Source organism: Sinocyclocheilus rhinocerous, unplaced genomic scaffold (genome assembly GCF_001515625.1).
Source record: "Sinocyclocheilus rhinocerous isolate Xijiao unplaced genomic scaffold, SAMN03320098_v1.1 scaffold388, whole genome shotgun sequence".
In the NCBI taxonomy this organism is placed as follows: domain Eukaryota; kingdom Metazoa; phylum Chordata; class Actinopteri; order Cypriniformes; family Cyprinidae; genus Sinocyclocheilus; species Sinocyclocheilus rhinocerous.
Window position 1 is genome coordinate 309,133 of NW_015650020.1, and position 23,249 is coordinate 332,381.

Genomic DNA, 23,249 nt, shown 5'->3' on the forward strand with positions numbered 1-23,249 from the left:
GGACACCGTATACTGCGGTGCACCCCGCTCTTCCCCAGTAGGGGCCACCCTCAGAGGCCCTGAGCTTCTCATGTCAGGGCCTTTTGGCTGAGGACTTCCTTTGAAGCACGACCCTCAGATCGGGCTTTGACTGCGAAGCCATCGACCTAGAGCACCGCTGACCTCGGTCCCGTTGCGGGGGAGCACGAGAAGCGACGCTCTGCTTTTGCTGCTCACGGTATGAGGAGGAGGGGGTACACGGCGAGGGCTGCTCCCGCACAGAAGCCCGCGGAGCTAGAGAACGGCGAGGGAGGAACCGCTGGAACGCCGCCGCCTGTTTACGGGCCTCCTGGTACCTGTCGACGACCGAATTGACGGCAGCCCAGAAGGCGCAAGCGGGGCGTCGATGAAGAAGACCCTTTCCTTTTCTTTAACATCTGACAGGGTCAACCACAAATGTCTCTCTGCTGCCACTAGAGCTGCCATAGACCGCCCAATAGCACGGGCGGTCTCTTTGGTGGCGCGGAGAGATAGGTCAGCGGTCCTACGAAGCTCTGCTATCGTAAGTTTTTATAATATATATATATCTTATAATAAATAAATAAGTGTCTAAATAAAGACACTTGTGGCATTTGTGTTCTTCCAGAGTAAGGTTTCAGATAGAGTTTTAGATTGGATTAGAGGTACTAAAGTGAGCAAAAGGGAAACTCAGCAGCTGTTGGTGCCCCCCAGGTGAGCAGGACGCCCATGGCTTAAGGCTGTCTGAGATAATGGCACTGTCTCACCCTATCATCTCCCACTGTCTTTACATTCTACCAGTAAGAGTTTAATGATTAATCCTTCAAAGTGTGCTAGAGATGTCTGGGTAAACATTCACTCATATTTCCTTTGTGTAATCGCATAGCTCATTTTTGGTGTTTTGTTTTATTAGTAAGATGAGACCCTGACAGCACTTTCCACAATTGTTCTGGTCCCCAGAATCTCCTAAAAAGTGTTGTATACTGCTGTTGCTAATATCTATATATCTATATCTTTATAGACCCTTTAGAACTATGTTCACTTAGATTTTCTCAAGCGAGAACAAAAACTTTTTGTGCCAACTTTGTAATGGTTGCTTTGATATACGATATATGTATATATATATATATATATATATATATATATATATGAATCTGAATCTGAATGAATTTTTGTATCTTTCATTTCAATTTTAGTAGTTTTATTTAATTTATTTTTTTAGAAGTTCTTTTTTAGGTATATGTATTTGGTTTTTCATTTTTATTTCGGTTTTAGTTATTTTAGTACATCGTTTGGTGTTTTGTTTTATTAGTAAGATGAGACCCTGACAGCACTTTCCACAATTGTTCTGGTCCCCAGAATCTCCTAAAAAGTGTTGTATACTGCTGTTGCTAATATCTATATATCTATATCTTTATAGACCCTTTAGAACTATGTTCACTTAGATTTTCTCAAGCGAGAACAAAAACTTTTTGTGCCAACTTTGTAATGGTTGCTTTGATATACGATATATATATATATATATATATATATATATGAATCTGAATCTGAATCTCACATCTAAATTATTTAAACAAACATAATTCGTGTTTAAGCTCCCATAGCTTGAAAAAACACCTTATGATACAGAGCTCCAGTAAAAAAAAAAAAAAATCATGGCTATCCACTGCTTCACATTTGAAGAGGATCATTGTCTTATGGACAAAAGAACACACAAGAACAGGTGACAGAGGCTTCACAACAGCCCAAATTCCCACTGACTGTGGCCCCTTTTGGCCTAGCAGATGGCACAAGGCTTGTTGCTAGGGATAAGGAGTAAGGAATCCATTTTTTAATTCCAGATTATTTGCTTCAGCACGACAAGCAATATCCAAAGCTTTCCCAAGGCCAAAAGGGGAGGAGGATGCATTGAGAGAAGACACAGGCCAGGTCAACAGTAACTTTCATAGGCAAAAGTACTTGTCAGTACAGCTGGCTGAGCTCGCAGAGACCTCAAAGAAACAGATTTGCTAAAAGTTGCTATAGTTCGCTCAAGGTGCCTAAAAAGGGGGGGCGAAAAATGTTTTTAGCAGGTGAAAGCTTGTTGGCTCTCCTAATTAATAAAAACATGCTCTACCTTTTCTGCTCTCAAGTTTGTTGTGTAGAATAACAACCGGTCCACTGGACACACACAAACATTGGATAAGTGGGGATTCCAGCCAAGAGGGAAGTGTTGGTGGTCTCCCAAGACATTTGATGAAGGCGCTCTACCGCAGCAGCTGATATTTGTTTTGATCCCACCGATCTCTTCATCGGGCTCATTTGTAACAAGAAACAAAAACAGACTTTTTAGTTCAGAGAAAACAGTCATGTCCACCTAGACAAACCTAACAGGAATTATGTCAGATGTTAAGGGCCGAAAGTAAAGACACATTAAGAGGGTTCAACAAAGGATATGGGAATGTCACAATTTAATTTCACAACCAATTTGTCACATATTAGCAAAACAGTACAAAATAAATCAGTTTATTATAAAATGGAAGCAAGGCGACTTGAGAAAGGAAGCTCATCAATATGCCCATCAAATGAAATTTCACTTATCCGTCCAACCAGTATAAGGTACTGAAAAAAGGACTCAAGGTTTGACTGAAAATTCTGCTTTGCCATCAAAGAATCAATATATACAAATAGAAAACAGTTATTTAATATTGTAATATTTCACAACATTACACTTTATTTTTGCTCCAATAAATGCAGCCTTGATGAGCATAATAGATGACCCCAAACTTTTTTATTTATTTTTATTTTTATATTTTTGTTTACATTTTTCATTATTGGCTTAAAAGTTAGAAATTTACTGCTTTCTATTTTCCCTTCTGTTGGTTTTGACGTCACATGCTGTCCACTCATTTCTCGCCTCAGGTTACAGGAGGCAGTGGAGCCTCCACCTGTTTCCCACATGAGCGACATCATCACAGCCCCTCCCATCACATGCCGTCATGTCAGCGGCCGTGTGCGACAAGCACATGACAAGCAAACACCGCTCGGACAGGCTATCTGTCTGAGCAGGCAGCATGGCGTCTCACAGTCTGCACGAAGACTCTTTCGTCATGTTACATTTCCTCCCTCTCCTCCGTCTCTTCCTTTATCTGTGTCCCTCACTCTCCTCCTCTCGTTCCCTGAAGCTCAATTTCAGTCTCTCTCACATCCTGATTATAATTTTGTTATCTCATTAAAACGACCATCGGTGTAAGCGAGAGCAAGCTGAGTTTTGCACACAAGCAGTGTTTACCGCGGTGAAGCTAAGGTATTAGTATTATTAGAAAGATGAAACTGAAGAACGAAATTCCCACATTCTCATACCAGTAAGTGTTCGTCTGGACTCAGTCAGGCTGACAGGTCCTTTAAATCACATTTATGTGCAGTATCTTTGCATCTCTGTGTTCTGTCTTTAATATCTCCTTTAAGCTGAAGTAGAATTATGACAGTTGGATCTGTTCCATATAGATTTGCAAAGTATTTCTCTCTTATTTCATTGATTTTTATAGAGCGGACAAATCTTTGCTGGCCTCTGTCGTCAATTACTCTTCAGAGATTAAGTTCTAGTGCTCTTCCATTGATTCATGGCCTAAACATATAATTTTTTCTACTTCTTCTTCCTTTGAAATATAGCTTTTATTTACTAACTGTTGCTCAGTGAATCTGATCGTAAAGAAAGAATGATTTTTATGCTAACAAAAGAAGAGTAAAACATAGCAGATGTGGACCATTAGAAGGGAGTTACAGGAACGGTCACAATTCAAGTGAGCATTACAGTGCCAAAACACCAATGACGGAATACAACAGTGGATCAAAAGCAATACAATCTTATCATATTATAATGATATTATAATGACTTGGGTTTCTCAGCACTACAGTAAGAGTTTTCTGAGAAGAGCAGAGCAAGGTTAGATTAGAAAACTGTCTGGCCTCGGGTCTCTTTAGATTTATTTTATAATTATTGACAAACATTGGATAGCTTTAAGAAAACCTCAAAATGTCCAGCCCAGGCACAAATCCTTTGTTTGCTCTCTCCCTTCACTAAAAATCGAGCAGAATGTTTATATAAATGTCAGATTAGTTATGCAGAAGTGAGCTCTTGCTGACTTGCTGCTTTAACCTTAGAGAGTCAAGAGAGACTCGTCTGTTTGCTGAATATCAAATTCAGAGGTAATTTGTTTGAAACATATTATTCATGTAGCAATCAAAATGCTGTCTCAGAAATACATAAAAAATTTATTCTCATATATGATTCTCAAAATACTATGGCATGATGTTTTGTTTGTAATGTTTCCACTGTTGCTTCTGTAAAGAGTAATTTATTGTAATTTAACAACTTATTCATGCGTTCCCAATGGAATTCACGACATTGTTTAGATTTGGCTTCAGCATTGTTGTTTGTACATGAAGGCCAGTCACTGGTTCTTTTGAGAGGACCCTGCCATTTAGCCTATTTTAATTCTGATGTTGAACGCTCCCCTGAGACGTGTCCCTCCTCATCTCTCTCTGCAGCTCTTAAGGATTATTATTACAAAAATCTGGATGAAAACAGCAGGATTACCTTTTTTTCTTTTCAAGCCCATTTTTCCATCACTTTTTTATCTTCAATATTCAGCAAGGATGCATCAAAAGTGACAAAACATTAATAATTATAATATTTAAATCAAATAAATGCTGCTCATTAAAATTGTAATACTATTTCACAATATTGTTTTTACTGTATTTCTAATCAAATAAATGAAGCCTTGTGAGCTTCTTTCAAAAACATACAAAAAATCTTCCTGACCCCAAACTTTTGCACATCAGTGTAGATTGTACTGTATGTCGTTTTCTAATGCAATGACGTTAGCTGTGTTGAATAGCATAATAACCTCTATGTAACCGATTTTTAAATGAGTGCAAACCTGCGAAAGCTGCACTTGACATGTTCATTCCTTCCTGACCTCAGCATATATGACTCATGGCGAATCAGATCATCTGAATAAACTCCAGCCACACTGGGAACATGCTAACCTATTTCACTGTAGGGAGGAATCTTTGGCATTAAAAATTACGGTGAGGAAATGCGCCCATAGGAGACCTCTAAAGTGTCGCAAAGGGGAGGATGTCACTGCGCGTATTAGCTACAACACTCAGAGGATGTGGCTTATGCACATTTTTAATTATCCTCGTCACCCCGAGGCCGGGCCTCAAATGTGTTTGTGTCTTAAAAACCCGAACAGTTTTCCTCACGTAAATCTAGTGCTCTGAGCACCCCGCAGCTCTCCTCCCTGTCACTTCCCTCAGAGCCCTTTGGCAAGGGGCTTGCAGTAACTTCTGGCCACGTTCTGGAGGAGATCCACCCTGGGTAATTGCGGCCTTCTAATTGCCCAGGCACCGCTGGGCTTTGTGAGGGGAGACAGCGGCCCGTGCTCGCCGGCAGCCCCCCCTCTAAATGAATGCCATGTGCTGGGAGTGAACGCCCGAGTGAGTGGCTGCGCCGGAACGTTCTTTGAGGTGGCGCCGTGACGCCTCCGGCTCCATCGCTCCGGCCCCGCACTGCCAAGAGCAGCATAGTTCAACTCTTACGTCTCTCAAGACACACCTCTCCCTCTCTCTCTCTCCTGGTTTATTCTTTCTTTTGGTTTCTTTCAAGTTGTCTGTCTCCATAACACACCCTCTCTTTCTCTCGCCCTGTTTTTGTCTTTGGCCATCTATGTTTATCTCTTACTCGTTATTTCTACTCTGTTAAAATAATGTACATGGGACATTGCTGCTCATTAGCAGCAAAGTTTGAGTCTCTCTGTCTCTCTCTAGAAATGGGGAATGCCCACCTCGGGAACGCCAGCATGTGCCAGCCTCTCTGGATAGATGACCCTGCTGGTTTTTCTCTTCACTGGCCCTGGCTTCATCCAGAGTTCTCTGATGTCACTCTGAGCGCCTGACATCTGGGAGGCTAGTTAGCACACCAGCATTTAAAGAGGCCATGTGTGTTTGGTGGGAAACCCTCATGCTGCTGTCCAGCTCACAGACACACACACAGCACAAGGCCCATTTAAAGGGCCGATCTTCTTGACCACATCTCTGTTTCCGTTGAGAGAGACTGTTTGCTATTCTGGATTTGGAAGCAAACATGCAGTATGTAAAATTGTATTGATATTGCTCTACTTTCAAAATTGCACCATAATTGTCCTGCACCCTTTGCATATTTCTTCATGGAATTTTATATAGACACAAGGTAGATTTAAAGGTAATGCGATAGATGGATGGATGTAAAAACAGAATTCATTACCCGATTATTGTTTTTATTTCTATTATATTCTATTCTGTTCTATTCTATTCATTGTCACAACACACAGTGGCAAAAAGGTAGTTGGAAAAACTCACCCTAAAAGGGTCCAATATAGTCAGAAACAATGCAGTCATCTCTGATGAGTTCAGAGGTAAACCAGGAGTTTTGTAATGTGAGCAAAGGTGTTGGAAAATAAAACTTTCAAACCTCATTAAGCATCATGGGAAACGTATGACTAAAATCTGTGTTCTCATTGTTGAATAAATGGGGGATTTTTGACAGAGACTCGCCAACATTTTTTACTCCTTCCCAAAAATCTTTACAAGATAGGTACATTTTTTCCCAGGCTAGAACAACAGCCTGTTCCCTGTGGAACTGAGTGACTGACTGTAAGTCACACACACACCAGACGTCTCCCCGTCCTGCCCTACGGAGAAGCAGGAAACATCTAAAAATAGGCTCGATTCAAGGTATGTTATGGCAGGGACACATGAGAAGGATGTACTTGTGTAAGAGAGAGATTTGCTCCTCAGAATTCCTGCCTCTGTTTCTCATGTGAAAGTTTGGGAAAGAGCCCAAGCAGCTGAGAAGTGGCCCGTTTATTTTCCTTTAAGGTTCAACATTCTCTGTGTCACAGCTCAGAAAAAAAGTGTGTGTGTGTGTGTGTGTGTGTGTGTGTGTGTGTGACACTCAAAAAGGAAACAGACTGTCAAACTGAAGCAGAAACACACAGAATCTCTCCAGCAGCGTAAACACTATGAAATTGTGTGTGTGTGTGTGTGTGTGTGTGTGTGTGTGTGTGCGTGCATTTCAAACACGTTAGTTGCTTTTAGAACATTTTAGTGGCATGTTTCCAGTGAAACACCTCTGATAGTCTATCCATTAGCATATTTTACATTAGTGGTGACCCATCACATTATCAAAATTCTTATAAGCAAAAAATAATTTAAAATTATTGCTGTTATAATTTTATGACACATACTGAAAGGGAAATTTGACTAATAATAATAATAATAATAATGTCATAATGCCAGAACCAGCCTCTTACCCATTTTGCATCAGGAACGACCAGCTGAGAACCACTGATCTATTCTATTCTATTCTATTCTATTCTATTTCTAGCCCATTTTCAACTGTCACGTTTTCAGTTTATTTAGAGTTTTTTTTTTTATCTGTTTCCCTGTTCTGTTCATGTCTGTGTTTCTTAGTAGCTTCTTACTTTAGTTTATTAATTAGTTCTGTTCTCCGTGGTTCCCTACCTGTTTGTTTCCATGGTTTCTGATTAGAGTCCTCAGTTCAGGTGTTCCTTGTTAATTAGCTCCTTAGTTTTCTGAGCCCTTTGTCTGGTATTATGTTTGCTTAGTTGTGGTTGTGTTTTGTTTACTCCTGTGCTTTCCTTGTGGATTATTATTAAAGAACTCTTGGTTTTGGATTTTGCTCCTTCATCATGCGCTTTATTTTACACAGCTCGTGACATTAAGACATTGTGCAGATGTGCATGACCACGCATGTGTGTGTGTGTGCGCGCACGCATGCAAACGTTCCCGTCTGCGCTGCACCTGAGCAGCACTTAATGAACGGAAACCTTGTAAAATTATCTTTGTTACAGGCACTCAAATAAAAGCACTGCCTTCCAAATTTCAGTAATTTCATCCTGCCAAAGGCAATGTAGTCCCTCTGCAGCCTCTCCTTTTCATCATCCTTAAATCAAGCCTTTCAAATCTGATTAGAGATATCCCTCCGATGAACGTATACAAATGAAATGTTTGATTAAATCTTGTGTGGCCCTTCTCGCTCAGAATTTTCATACGCACGTTATCTCTCTCGACACCCAAAAGAAGTCAAGAAAATGTTGAGCACACATTTCTAGGCAGGATCATTTGGGGCAATTACAAACACATGGCACCGAAGGGAGGAATATATTGTAATTTGAGTGTATTGGCTGAAAGCACAGAACGCTATACCTGCAGATATGCTAGATATGAAAGATTTCTATGAATTGTTTCTTTGAACATTTTTTTTTTTGCAAATGTCATATGCATTACCACTTTTGCAGTGTTTATTTTGACTCCATCATTCCGGCTCTAATGTTGACAGAATCAAACTTCAACCCAAATGGTGCCACAAGATGAGGTAAAGGCCTTTCGCACTCACGCTGCATTCGAAACCAGAATGAGAGCCAGAGCGTGGGACGCCACATCTGGATCTCTCTCCTTGTGAAATTAGTTCAAAGACTCACAGCTCCTTGATTATTTAAACATTGTTCAAGCCAATTGAGGCACCTTCTTTTCAGAGGGGATGGAACTGTATAAAAATACACCGCAGTCTCTTCAACACCCCTGTAAGAGCAGAGAAAGGGGGGGAGGGGGAGCGGAAAAAAGAGAGAGGCTCCATACGGAAAACTTCTGTGGGCAGCGTGTGTTTGCTTTGAATCCTCTCAAGACATCACGTCGCTTCGGGGAGCCTTTTGACGTGCTCTTTACTCTTTGCTTTGATGTGGTCTGGATGAGGGTTATGTAAATCAAACCCATAAAATACCGAATCGCGCTCTAGATTTGAGCCTCTACAATGCTGTTGTGGCATATGGAACATTAGAACAGATTGTAATGAATTATAAGTCAGCAAACCTCGCCCAAGATGAAAACTGAGACCGTTAGTGGCGAATAAAGATGCAGAAAGTTTGTGACTTTTTGTGTTAACGAGATGTGACGCCATCTCCATCTATGGCTGACCTCCGATCGAAAAAATTCAGTTGAACCGAACTGAGCTATTTTAGGGCCAAGGTTCGAAAGTCTGTCGCTGCTTCGATGTGGGAAAAGTTTGTCCTCTACACTCCCCTGTCGCCTGATGCATTCCAGCTCAACAAGTCGAAGAGTGTGAGGGAGTGTGGTCTAAAAATGTGTATTAATGTGCAGTATGTTGACACAAGGGATTTAGAAACGTGAGAGCCAAGCCATCACTGTTCAAACAGGTCAGTGTCACTATCTCACACACTCATAGAGCGCAGGAAGACTTTCTCCACGGCGCTCTCTCTCCCTACCTCGCTTGTATCAGAGGAATGGCATTCCTGAACCATTTCATTGCAGAACAGGAAGTGGGTCCGGGGCCAAAAATGATTAGGGGCTGGGGAAAACATAACATCCCCAGTGCCTGAGTGCTTTGGTGGGAGTTTTGTGGCCTGACACTGTGTCAAACACATGCGAGATAGCAGTCCCTACATTTAAGAGACCAGACCCATGGCGCTCTGGCTGCGGTACCTGACTCCCACCCTGAGAAAGCAGCCATAGTCTGAGCACTGGGGGATTCTACACAAACAGGGAATTGTAGCAAATTAAAACTGTGCTGTTGATTTAGTAATAACAATAATATGTTGGACGCGTCTCTGTTTTACAATACAAATGTGGTATTATTGAGATATATTAGGCAATATTTAATTGCTAGGCTAGTAAATTGATGTATTCCTCCTCAAAAGGAGAAGAAAAAAATTATATTGTCTTGAATACGCTCTGAACTGTGGAGATTAATTCAGTCTTTTGTTACATTAACAAAACCTCAGCGCTTTAAAAGTTGAAAATAACCTACTGACAGTTGCAACGCTGATATAACATCGCCAAAGCCAAAATGGCATCAGTCGAACGCAAACGTTTTGCATATACATGATGGAATACCAGGAGCTCAAGCGATTTGACATTCAACTTGTGTTTCCCGCGCAGTTTGGGATTATGCCCCATCCAGATCCACTTGGCAGGATGTGTGCCTCAGTTATTAATATTCCACCAGAGCTTAGAGAAAATAAACTCCCTGTCGGAGCGTGTTGCCATAGCATCTGTGGCCTCCACAGAAGTCAAACTTTATTTGGCAGGTCCAAAATGGCTCCGCATGGCTCATTGTTCTCAATGGCTTCATTTTACAAAGAGGCCCCCTTTCAGTAGACATCAAATTTCCGTTTATTTACTCTCTACATTAATCATGTCTTTTTTGAACAGAGCATAACTTTTTTTGTCTTGTTTTTTTAGAAGAGAAAGAAAGGCAAAACAGGAAGTTTCTTGCAGGGCATGAGACAAAGAATCAAGCATTTTTTGTAAATAAAATATAAAGCGGTGCTTCGTGGTCCTGCTGGTTTTAGCCTATTTGCACATTTCAAGCATGTCCATATTCTTCCTGCCTACCCAATTGAGTAATGATAGATTAGGTATTTTTACTGCGATCATTTGACTATTGATGATCTCGGAATATGAAATTTCCATGCAGAATCTCCCGATAGTATGACACTGCAGTTTTGTCCTATACAAAATAATCAAAGTTGAAATACACTATAGTTCAAATGTTCAAAAGGTTAGTCAACATATTCAAATAGAAAACAATTATTTCAAATTGTAATATTTCATGATTTGTGATCAAATAAATGCAGCCTTGGTAAGCGTAAGAGAAAAAATTGTATCAACCCCAAACTTTTGAATGGTAGTGTATGCATGTACATGCATTGAATTAATGCTATATATTTACAGTTGTGGTTCTGTGCAAATAATTGGTAAATATACTGTTAGTTTCTTTGGATACTTAGTTTCACTGTATAACTATATACTGGATAATAGCGTTCATAAATCAAAAATTTAATTATTTATCAATGTATTTTAAAGTCAATTAGATACGCAAAGTTAGCTAAACAGCATGATGGTGAGAGGAGCTTCAATAAAGAAGTATAAGGATTTCCAAGTGTCTCAGGCAGGCCAAATGTATCGTTCTTTCTACGAGACAGGCTGAAGTAGTCAGCAGCCAAGGAATACACTTCATAGACACAAATAGTCATAAATTGGGAATGTCACCTTAAAGTCAGGGCATTTTTATTATTGTTGGTGGAGCTGCTGAGAGCCTCTGATAGTTTATTCTCAGAGATTCCAGCCGTGCCCAAGTCCAGGAATCCACCGTGTTCCTTCTGCCTCTGAATGAGGGGATGACAGGGTGCCAGGGGGCACTCACTAGACCTTGGGGTGATTGATTTGCTAATGGTTAACCTATCTGCACACAGGACAGGATTATGTTGGCTTTCATTAGAAAGATTTAATTTGTCACAAAATTGTTTTGTTTTGTAAAAGGGGATACCTAGAGTGAAGGTATTATACTAGACAGTTTAATGAATGCTGCAAAATGGGGTGAGAACTGCTTTTCTTGCCAACAGTGATTCTGTGGACGGTTTGATGCCATTAAAAATTGTGGTTGCACATTTTTATGATTTGCCCACTTGGATGTTTCAGTGACTTTGCTGTGGTTGACTAATTTAATCGGCAAGACCGTTGTGTCTAAAATATAGCAATGGCACTTTCAATGGCATATGTTTTTTTACATTTAGGCAGGGGATAGATAGATAGATAGATAGATAGATAGATGATAGATAGATAGATAGATAGATAGATAGATAGAGTATGTGTACTCTTACAAAAAATAACCATGCTACATGAGTGCAACATAAATTAAACAAAAAAATGCTTCTGCACAGGTTTATGGTTCATTCGGTGATAAAAAAAAAAAAACCAGTAGCCGATTTTCCCTTGCTGCCAAGTGGAATAGGGGCAACAGACAAAGGAAACATTCATATATTCCAATTAGATTTGACACACTTCACTGGCTCTAGTGTATCAGGGTCGGAAGCTCCATTTGCTGTCTGTTTTCCATTTTTGTTGGTGTCTGCAAATTAACAGAGAATGAGTGTATTGCGTTTTTATTTTACCTCTTTAATTATGAGTGTTTGAAATGCATGCACACATACAGTGAAGGGGTCTTTGCTAGAAATATAGCATGTGTGCTTACTGTTGACCAGTCCAAACATAATGTACTCTTGTATATTTATTAGATGTTTTGAGATGCATACACTGCATTAAATGTTCACCGTTTATCAATCATTTGTACTGGTCACAACAAAAAGGTGATCTCATTTGTATTTGTAAGTCCAGCAAGTAACATGTGTAAAGTGTACAAATGTGACCCTAGAACACAAAACCAGTCTTAAGTCGCTGGGGTATTTTTGTAGCAATAGCCAAAAATACATTGTATGGGTCAAAATTATTGATTTTTCTTTTATGCCAAAAATCATTAGAATATTAAGTAAAGATCATGTTTCATGAAGATATTTTGTAAATTTCCTACTGTAAATATATCAAAACTTAATTTTTGATTAGCAATATGCATTGCTAAGAACTTCATTTGGACAACTTTAAAGGCGATTTTCTCAATATTTAGATTTTTTTGCACCCTCAGATTCCAGATTTCAAATAGTTGTATCTCGGCCAAATATTGTCCGATCCTAATAAACCATACATCAATGGAAAGCTTATTTATTCAGCTTTCAGATTATTTATACATCTCAATTTCGACTGGTTTTGTGGTCCAGGGTCACAAATATATTTTTGTGTACTTGGGTAGATACTGAAACACAGTTATATTATTATTAGAAATGGATATCATTAATGTTATTTTTAGAATAATGAGTCATATTGTGTGGAGAAAGAATTGTTATTATTATAATTATTAATATTAAATGCAACTCAATTATCATATTGCTATTCCCACTATTTTATAAAGCAATAAACCACTCAGAAACTCGCATTACAGTGATATTTTATCGCTCTGCTTTCTGTTATGCCTAAGAATTTATCTTTCTCATGGTAAAGTCATTGTAATGCACATCTTCTCACGGCCTTTTACTTTTAGTGATGTCAGGATTTCATTAATAAAAGTAAAGTCATTTGAACTTATATGGCTGAATTTAATTATCAAAACTCAAACGTATGAAATATAAATGACTTTTTTATATTTTTGACCTTTTTAATTGTTAAATTTGGTAAATGCAAACTGTGTTAAATGCAATTGCTGTAAAACATCTAATTAATATAATTTATTAGAAATACAATATAATCAACTAATATTCTACAAAGCTGAAAAGATTTTTGTGTATATCTCTGAAGTTGTTCATACATAAATGCTATCAATATGTTTAATACAAATGTATTGTCATAAAATGTACACGTGGTAGAACCACTTTGCATATGAATACTGATGAATACTCATGAGGTCACTTTGGAATGTCACAGTAACTGACCCTTAATTATGGACATTTTACTAACAAGCAACCTTGGCAAGTTTGATTTGAAGGCAGAGGAGGTGGAGATCATGCCTCTCTAGTTCAGCTCTCATTCTCTGGGCCCTGCAGTTAACGTGGCGGTGTTTCTCAAAACAGTTACTCAAATCTTTTTTGTGCTGTAAGCAGCCTCGCTTCAAATAAGGTATACCACAGACCAATGCTGTCAACTCCACACAGGTTTGTCAAATGTCAGCCAAGCCACGGTGCCACTTTCAAAAGGACCACAGCTGAAATTATATGTCAGATGAGACTTCTTAAAACTCTTGACGAAAAAAAATGAGGAGAAGAGGCTGATTTGGTGCGGACTGTTTTATTTTTCAGTCCTGTTTTGGGAAGCCTCCCTCAAATACCTGTGGAGGGACTAACTACAAAACCTCGACTGTGCTCAGCGGACCAAATTTTAGACAATTGACTGTGCTTTATGTCAAAAGGTACCGATTTCAAAACCACAGCTGTGCATAAACATGCTATTTAGTGGAAATGACAACTTAACTTCTTTCCATCGTTTTTCTCTTGAAACATATCCATGTGCCTAATCAACAGACACAAATGGCAAGGTCTATGAATGATGCCATATTTCAAAGTGACAAGTGTCCATAGTCCGCTCCAATCATATCATGTTTTGTGACAGTATTTTACAGTGATTTGACATTTGGAGGCAAAATTCAAAAACATTGAACTTGACATTGATCAATTGTTGTGCATTGAAGTTCAGAAAATGTATTAGAACAAGAATATGACACATTCCTGAAATTGACAGCTTACAAGTAGAGCAGCGGTAGTTTGACATGTTTCAAAAACAGCCGGAGGAGTACAAATTAGTGGCTGTACTGTGTTCATGGACTGAAACCTCAGTCACATATACAGCGGGTTGAGAAAACAAATGGATGTCCAGAGGAGCCGACCAAAAATGTGGTAAAGATCGGTTGGTCTGAGGACTGAGCTGTCGTGGAGAAAGTTCAAACCTCAGTGCTTTTACATTCTCAACAGCCTATAGTGAGGCGTGAGCCCAATCAGCCCATCCACCGCCCCGCTCCCCACTGTATCAACACACCGTACGACTGTATACTCAGTGCTCAGGAGGCCATGAAATTATAAAAATGAGTATCAACTACTGGATTCTATATCAAGAGCATTCTTCACAGCCCTTGAGCAAATAAAGGCCCTAATATCTTTTTATTGGAAAGGGTTTCTCCTTTTGTCTGATGACGCCGGGGAGCTTTTCGCAACAGGGTTAGGGAAGCAGGAATATGAGGTCACGGGGCCTGCGTGTATGGGTGTGACTGGTAGGAAGCGTCAGAGGCTTGCTATCGCGTTCCCTGTGAGAGGTTCCTGCGTTCCAGGATTGAAGCTGAGGTCTGGCACATGGATGTTCAGTTAATTTTACTCTCCATGCTTATTTCACTTGGCAGGCTGTCTGAGGGTCTCAAATGCGATTGCTGACCAGCATCCTTTGACCGCTGTTTTCAAGTGTGTTTTCAAGCTTTCTATCAACCTGATTGTTTGAGTGGTAAATATCAGGCAAGCGATTTCAAGGTGGTTAAGATATATTTCCAGGGTCATGCTGTTTTAAGAAGATTCACACAACTGCCTAACTTGCAAAGCCATAGATAGATAGATAGATATATAGATAGATAGATATTTAACAATAAATACTATTTATTCCAAATAGGCTATATTAAGTTGATCACATCTAAATGTTACAACATCTGTGGAACTGATTTTGCTGTCACAACACAAACCAACACATGCACAGACACACATGTCCTCAGGTGAGCTTGTAATTCCATGGATAAATGCTTTTAAAAAGCTAAGTTATATATTTATTTATTTCCCTTCACTATCTGCAGGACACTTACAGTAATCTGATTATATCTTCAGCATCTGAGCGGTTTGTCAGGACTATACATCGCTTTCTCTCTATCACCCTTCAAACATAATGCAGGTACACTGTAAACATATCCAGTCACACAGAATCTAGTAGGATTGTATCTGAGCGTGGGGAGGACGCTGGTAAATCCTGACCTCTTGGTTCATCCTCGCAGGCCCCACTGATCTGTGACACTGCTCTGAGATCAGGCATGCTGAGACCATTGTGTATCCCTGAACAGATGCCTTTCATCTGGGCCAGGTACTAAGGAAACGTATATTTTTTGTCACAATTTCCAAGGCGCAAAAAAGGTTAAAACAAGCCATAAATCCATGTAATGCCTCCAAATGCCACAAATCTGGAATAGCACATCTATTTGGCAGATGTTGGAACAAAGTGACACAGAAAAAAAGCACAGGGAAAATGTGGCAAAGCAAATTTCCTTTATTTGGTAGCTTGTTTAGATGGAGTACTGCTCTATAGCAATATGTTAAAGTGAAAAAATAATGCATTAAGGTATTTAAAAGAGTGAAGTGTGTGCTTAATTATATATTTCTGTAAACTGAGAACCTTTCATGCTTTAACAACCAAGAAAACCATGTTGATTTATAACACTGGTGAAAGGGACGATTCTTGATCTTGATAAGCACATCGGCAGTAAGGGGAAATGCAACATTTTAGCCATCTGGTAATGACCTTGTTGCTCTGGAAGAATAATAGCATCACATCTCCGACATTTCTGTAACAAAGACAACGATCATCTCCATTGAGTGAAGAGAGTGGAAAGTGATCCATGAAGTGGAAAGCTCCCTCAGCACTGTTAAATTAAATGAGTTTAAACTTTTATGAAAGAGAGACACCAAATTATAGCTCAAATACTTCCATGGACAACATATAATTTAAAATTCACCAAGGAGATGTCTCCGCTGCCAAAGAGTGCGGTTTTCTTTTGAATGTTTTTCGCATATGACAGGCTGCAATTATTCAATCCCAGTGAAATGTCACTGATGTTTTTAAACAGACATGCGCCTCTCACCTCAATTAATCAGCCTGGTTCATTTTCTAGAGTTTTTACCACGTTCATTCAGGTTGTTTTGAGTTACATTTGAAGAGAGGAGCCCCGAAAATCCTTCCAAAAGCAAAATAATGGAACAATAATCATATCAAATTTGTGGTGAGACGCTGCCAATGTAAAGGGTATGCTTATTTCAGCCTAAAGTAATTCAATACTCTTCCAGTTCATTGGTGGATTCATTAATGAGTCATTTCACCTAAACAGGAATTGTGAAGCATTTTCCAGAAAGGCTGGTCAACTGATAGTTTTAAGGTTCATACTGTAGCTACATTTTTGTAGTTTCTGGATTCACCAAAAATCCCTTAGATTTCAGGTGGTGTGAAAATGAGAGCCACAAATAAGCAATATTTAGTTTAGTAGTGTACTCATTTTAAATGTTCAAGGAATATTCTGGTTTAAGTATACAAGTTAAGCTCAATCGACACCATTTGTGGCATAATGTTGATTAAGTGTGTGTGTTAATATGACTTTAGTGGGAAAATAAATCACCCTTCTGTGTAAATTTATATTCAATTAAACAACTGTGTTGCCATGACAGCGGAATAGTTAAAACTCTAAAATGACTTTAAAAATTACACAAAAAAAGTGAAAAAGTGTCAATCAACATAATGCTACAAATGTTGTCAACTGAGCTTAACTTGTAGTGAACCCGGAATATTCCTTTAAGGAAAAATCGAACAGCAGGGAATGCACATCAGCTGCACCAGACAAATGATTATGGATGGGGGTGGATGGATGAGGTTTTCAGGAGCTGAGGGCTTTGTCTGTGAAATGGGACTCTGAATGGCTTCAGTCTAAATATATTTTAAACTCACTGCTGGAAGCCAAGACTGTGATCAGAGGTTAAACTGGGCACAGAAAGGTGGGGGACTGTAAGCAGGCATCTATCATCGAAGAGCAGCATAAATACTAAGTTTTAAATGTTAAATTATGGACCCAAAGCCCAGATTAAACTTGCCCTTAGTATAAATGGGATTTTGGGAGCTCACCCCACTTGGCTCATGTCCATGGTGACTGTCACCTTGTTGTAAATTGCAGTGTATGCAACAGAAATTCTCACTCTTTACAGGTAGTCCAGCATGCTTTCCTCCACTATTTTAAAATCTCACTGACTGCTTGCCATTGGCAGCATTAACCTTGTCTCTTGAGCTGTATGAGTCTTGCAGTGGACTCTGTCTCAACTGAACTTCTAATAGAATGGAATCTGATTGGTTGTGGCTGTCCTGAATGACAAAACCAAAATCCTTGCCTCAGGATTAGAATCATCATCCCTTCAGCGTGCTGACTATGATATCAAAGTGTTGAGTGATGACAGGATGCCTTCTGAGACAGAAAGGGCATTGGAAAACATACTTTTAATATTATAGTGTTTCTTCAACTATGGCCTATTTTATGTTCCAGGCATTGATTTTTATTTAAACTATCAGATTTTAATTTTTTTTTTTTTTTTTTTTTTTATTTTTGTTGATGCATTTCTACATTAACATACAATATACTGCCCAGCTCTAACTAGTAATGCCAATATGAAACTCAAAATGACTTTTTTCTCTCTGTTTAGATCTCAAAACTACAGGATACCCTCTGTTCAATACCATAGCATGTCTAGGTGTTCGTGTCGGCAGCTATATATATTTTATCATTGCATGATGTAATTTGTTGCACTAGCTGCATGCATTTTCAAAATTTTTTTTTTTTTTTTTTTTTTTTACATTTAGAACTTTTTTCTCTCTCACACTCTCTTTTGAAACTTGGAAACGTTTTATCATGCCTTCATCATCATTTATTTTTGTTACTTTTAAAATGCCTTATAAAGCACAAAATAATGCCTTGTTCTGCATGACCATATTTTAGATCCCTTAATCCAACCCCATACCTAAATTTAACAACTACCATACTAACTATTTATAAGCATATAAGCATATATTTTTTGTATGGTTCATTTGCATTTTACATAAATTCTAATTTTGTACAATTAGCTGTGCTGTCATCCCATCACGGCCAAAAAATTTTGTAAGTTTTCAAACATTAGTGTACTTATTTATGAAGCATATAAATTAAAAATCAAGGTAAAATCACTACTGTTGTTTTTAATCAAGCTGTAACTCCGAAATACAAGTGAAAATGTTAAATAGCTTAATAATATATTAATATAATTTAATATACACTATTCAAATATTATACAATGAAAAAATTATGATACAAAAATGCTAGCTACTGTATACAGCTGCCTTTTTTTTCTTCTAAAGCTGTTACATTGTCATTTCCACCACTATGAAAAACACAGTGCATCATTTGTGATGTGGTGAAATCAGTTTATTGGTTCAGAAAAAAAAAACTGTTTTTCCTGTGATACATATAAAGCCATTTTTTAATAGACAAATTAAACTAGAGACAGTGTGAAAAGTGAGCATAGTTGAAGAAACACCCATGAATGTGGTTTGGTAGTTGTGGTATTTTGTCTGTCTAATGCAACTATTTAGTATGAATCATATTTTTGAGAGTAAGAGTTTTACTCTTACTGTGGGATGACTCATTCATGAGCTGAAAAATATGTTGGCACACACCCTCATGAGGCTCTACAATATGATAACCCTGGAGATCGATGAGGCGGTCACACTGAACTCTACACTAGATTAAGGGAAAAAAAACATTTTTATCCATGGTTGTCTTGATCGGCTGTTCAATTTCAGCTTGACACGTCTGGCCCCAGCTCACCGACAGCAATATGTCCAGTACATCTGTATCAGCATACTGAACACTTCTTGTATCTGACCGGATTAGTTCAGATGTTCCCCTGGACAAGAGCCCGTGCTGTGGAACTGTCGACACAGGTGGCGTCCTGCTCTCAATCCCGTCCTAAAACGGCTTTACAACTGCCTGTCAGAAAAAAATAAATAAAAGGAGGCAAAAACATCTGTCTGGAGATTGCTTTTTTTAAGACTGATTAATGAAAATAAAGCTGCTCCACCAAATCCTCTACCTTGTCTGAGTAGTTTTTCCAAGTTGAACGTCCATGTGGTGAGATAAAATAAATGTCAGGAGTGAAGAGGTCTTGTAAGCCTGGGCTAAATCCTCGGTCCGCTAGCTTAAAGGGGTCCTATTATGCTCTTTTACAAAGTCTTGATTTTGTTTTGGGGCTGTACTAGAACAGGCTCTCATACTAGGTTGTTCGAAAAACACATTATTTTTCACATATTTTACATTATTACAACACCTCTCTCCCAAGTCTGGCATGAACGGCTCGAATAGTTCCTGTATCAAATGAAAGCCCGCCTTCTGAAATACGAAATGTGCTGTGATTGGTTAGCAAGGCCAGTGTGTGTTGTGATTGGCACCACTCGGCGCCTGGTCGGGAAATGTCACGCCCCTTACCATAGCCGCATGCGAGCTTCAGTGTAAATATTGTGTCAGAATCGAATCAATTTGAGCGCGATTTAAACCCGGATATTGTAACTACTCTAAGTTCGTCTGCCTTGGGAAAGCTAGCGTGTCTCCGACATCATCTATAGTGATATATCCGATAGTGATAACACTCGTTGCCTTCTCTAGTGCAGCTCAACCAGGTCTCGTCCCATTCGTCGATCTTTGTGATATCACAAATCCCGGAAAATATGCGTTGTAGTCCAAACGAGTCGTTCGTTGTAGTTTTTGAAAAGTTTTAAAAGCTGTTAAAAAAGCACTAAGATGTGTTCTGGACAGTACACATTTCAGGAGACAAACCAATAACAAGAAGATTACAGTTAGATAAAATATCTCCTTTTGAATTGGACTTTGAGCTTTGTAACTTTGCAGATCTTTTTTATGCTCAAACAGCAACATTACAGGCTAACTAAAGTTGAAAAAGTGAAAAAGCATAATAGCACCCCTTTAATGTGTGGCTGTCTGCTGTTGTAAGGTGTATTAGAGGTCATTAAAATGCTGTATGTTGGTGCTCTTTCAGGGTTTTCAATGTTGATGTGTTGTTGCTATTGTCTACGGCTGCAGAGATCTGATACCATTGTTTTTTTAATTATTTATGTATTTATTTTTGTTTAGAACACAACCAATGCATCTTTATTTGCAGAAACATAGACCACTGTGTTTGGTATAATGTACTGTTGATGATCGGCACTCTTAAACAAAGGTCCCTCACGTACATACTAAAGCTATGAAAGTTAATTATGTTGAACATAATTACATTTATTTAACACAATTACCTAAACTGGCATTAAAAGAATAGAAAATATGACATTAAAAAAGTAATGTGCAGTTTTGTACACTCTAAAAAATATTGTTTGGACGCAACAAAAAAAATTTACGCAACAGTTTGCATCAATTTTTTGGAGTTAAGGCAACTTCTTCTGAAATTAAGTTCAACTAATAAATTAGATTGTGCTATATATACTTAGAAAATTGTGTTAAAACTAACAATTATTAAGTTGAATACTCATAAAAATTAAGTTGTTCTAAGTTGTTTTTTCACATTGTTTTAAATTTGATTTAATCATGGACACTGGATACAAAAACTACTAAAATATTATTTTTTGATGAAACAACACTTAATGCTGCCAGGAAACCAATCTTTTAGCATTTTCAACCAAATGTCTTCTGATTGAAACAGCATGTAAGACAATGTCCAGTGAGTCTGTTCTCAACCTAAGCAAACGCTCTACTCTTCAGCACAATGGTAATCTCATAAAAACCACCAACATAACAGAAACACTTTTAAATACTAATATAACCGAACACTGAACATTAATAAATCTTCTCCTGTTCTGATCTTGAATAGAAATGCATAAAATATGAGTTTATTTCTACATTACCGCTCATTATTCAGTCACATGCAAAGCATGCTGGGAACCTGAAACGTGAACTTGAAAAAATGAAGTTATGGAGCTAATTACATTGAGTTAGTACAACTTAAATAATGTTTTAAACAAACTAACACAGATATTTAAGTTGAAGTTACACACAGTATTACGTTGATGTAATTATCAACATTAAGATATCAGGACAACTCATTAAAAAATGTTTAAAACTTAAAATGTTTAATTAAATCAATAAATTGGAATTTTTAACTTGCACTAATGCATTAAATTAAGTAGTGGCAACAGATCCACTGAATTATTTTTTAGAGTGATATAGCAACTAAACTGCATAGCAACATTCTTCAATCACTCGTGATACCTTAGCAACCACATAGCAACCACTCAAAACATCATTGCAACTGCAGAGCCACATTCTAAAATTACTCCTAATACCTTAGCAACCATTCAGAACACCCTAGCAACTAAACTGCATAGCAGCATTCTTAAATTGCTCATAATACCTTAGCAACCACCTAGCAACTAAACACCCTAGCAACTAAAATGCATAGCAACATGTTTAAAATCATCAGAACACCTTCGCAACCACTTAAAACACAATAGGAACTGCATAGCAACCTTAATAGGGATTACCTTCATCTGAAACTAGTCAAGAAATCTTTTTTCATATCTTTTTCTGACAGTTAACCTGCACCACTTGTTGTAACCATAGAAAAATAACCTTAATGGTTTTTAAATTTCTTTATGCAAAATATAATTTCTTTTTTTTTTTTTCAAGACCCTGATATTGTTGACATAATATCATTTGATTCGTCCTATTATTGTTGAAATGGTGTCTGACCTCAATGCAGATTCTCTGAAGTGAAACGCTGGAGGATTCTAAGAATGAACCACATGCAGAACTTTCTTTGCGGTTCTGATGATTCATCCACCCAACCGTGAGTTCACATCGATGACTAGACTGCAGCTCTGACCAAATTCAACTGGTATTTCGGTACTGTACATGCACACGCTTTTAAACAGTCAAACAATTTTCAACAACCTATCTCAAATGTGTTTATGATTTATATAGGCTCAAACAAAACCACATTCGTGCTCATTTTAACAGAAAGGAAAACATTGGGCAACAACAACATTTAGCTTTAGATGTCACTAAACACCCAATTCAGGGGGGTTAAAAGATAAGAAAAGATGGCATCAGCTATAAGGCTTTTGATTCATGCGATCTGGGTACTTCATCAAGGTGAACTCTTTGTTCAGAAAGACGAATTGTCTTTTAGGTACACTAGATAAAGGCTGCACTTTATTCTTTATAAAGGAGTTCAGACCTCAGATAAGGCATCCGTCTGGCTCTCGTCTCCTTTCCTTTGGTCTTTTAAAAAAGGAGGCTCCTTGTCTTTGCTCTTTGGTTGTTTCTTTAAGGAGTTCCTCACCTTCTGACCCCAGACCTGAGAGACATGCTCCAGTATACACTTCTCCAACAGGGGGAGGTCAAAACTTAGAAAGTGGCAAATGCACTCCTATGCAGAGATGGGGATTTTTTTTTCTTTCTTTTTACAGTTATAGAAATGATAGAATCAGTGGAAAGAGATCAACTGATTTCTCTAGTTTGTATTTAAATTTAGAAGTGGTAGTGAGAGTGATTGGTTACCAAGTGATTTATAATTAGGGTTCCTGCAACACCAGTTGGTTAAGTTGTTTAATGACAAAAAGTGTACTGCAGGTATTTTATTGTTACTCTAATATGCTGTAAAAATGTTTAATCAGGTAACTTGAAAATGAGTTTTAATTAAAGTCCAGTATATAATTGAATATATTTAAATCAATGTGACTAAATTAGGTTATGTCAGCAAATACTGGTCATATCAGGTTGAAATAAATCTTTGAAGGCACCAACTGAAACTCCTTTTCTCCTTTTTTGTTCTCCAATTAATTAATTTATTTTTTACATAAACCTATTTTCTATTGCTACTGTCCACTACTGAATAAATATGACTTAAATGTCAATTAAATATTATTTAAAAATATGTTTTATATATTTAAACAAATATTATTATTTTTTATTTTATTTGTTT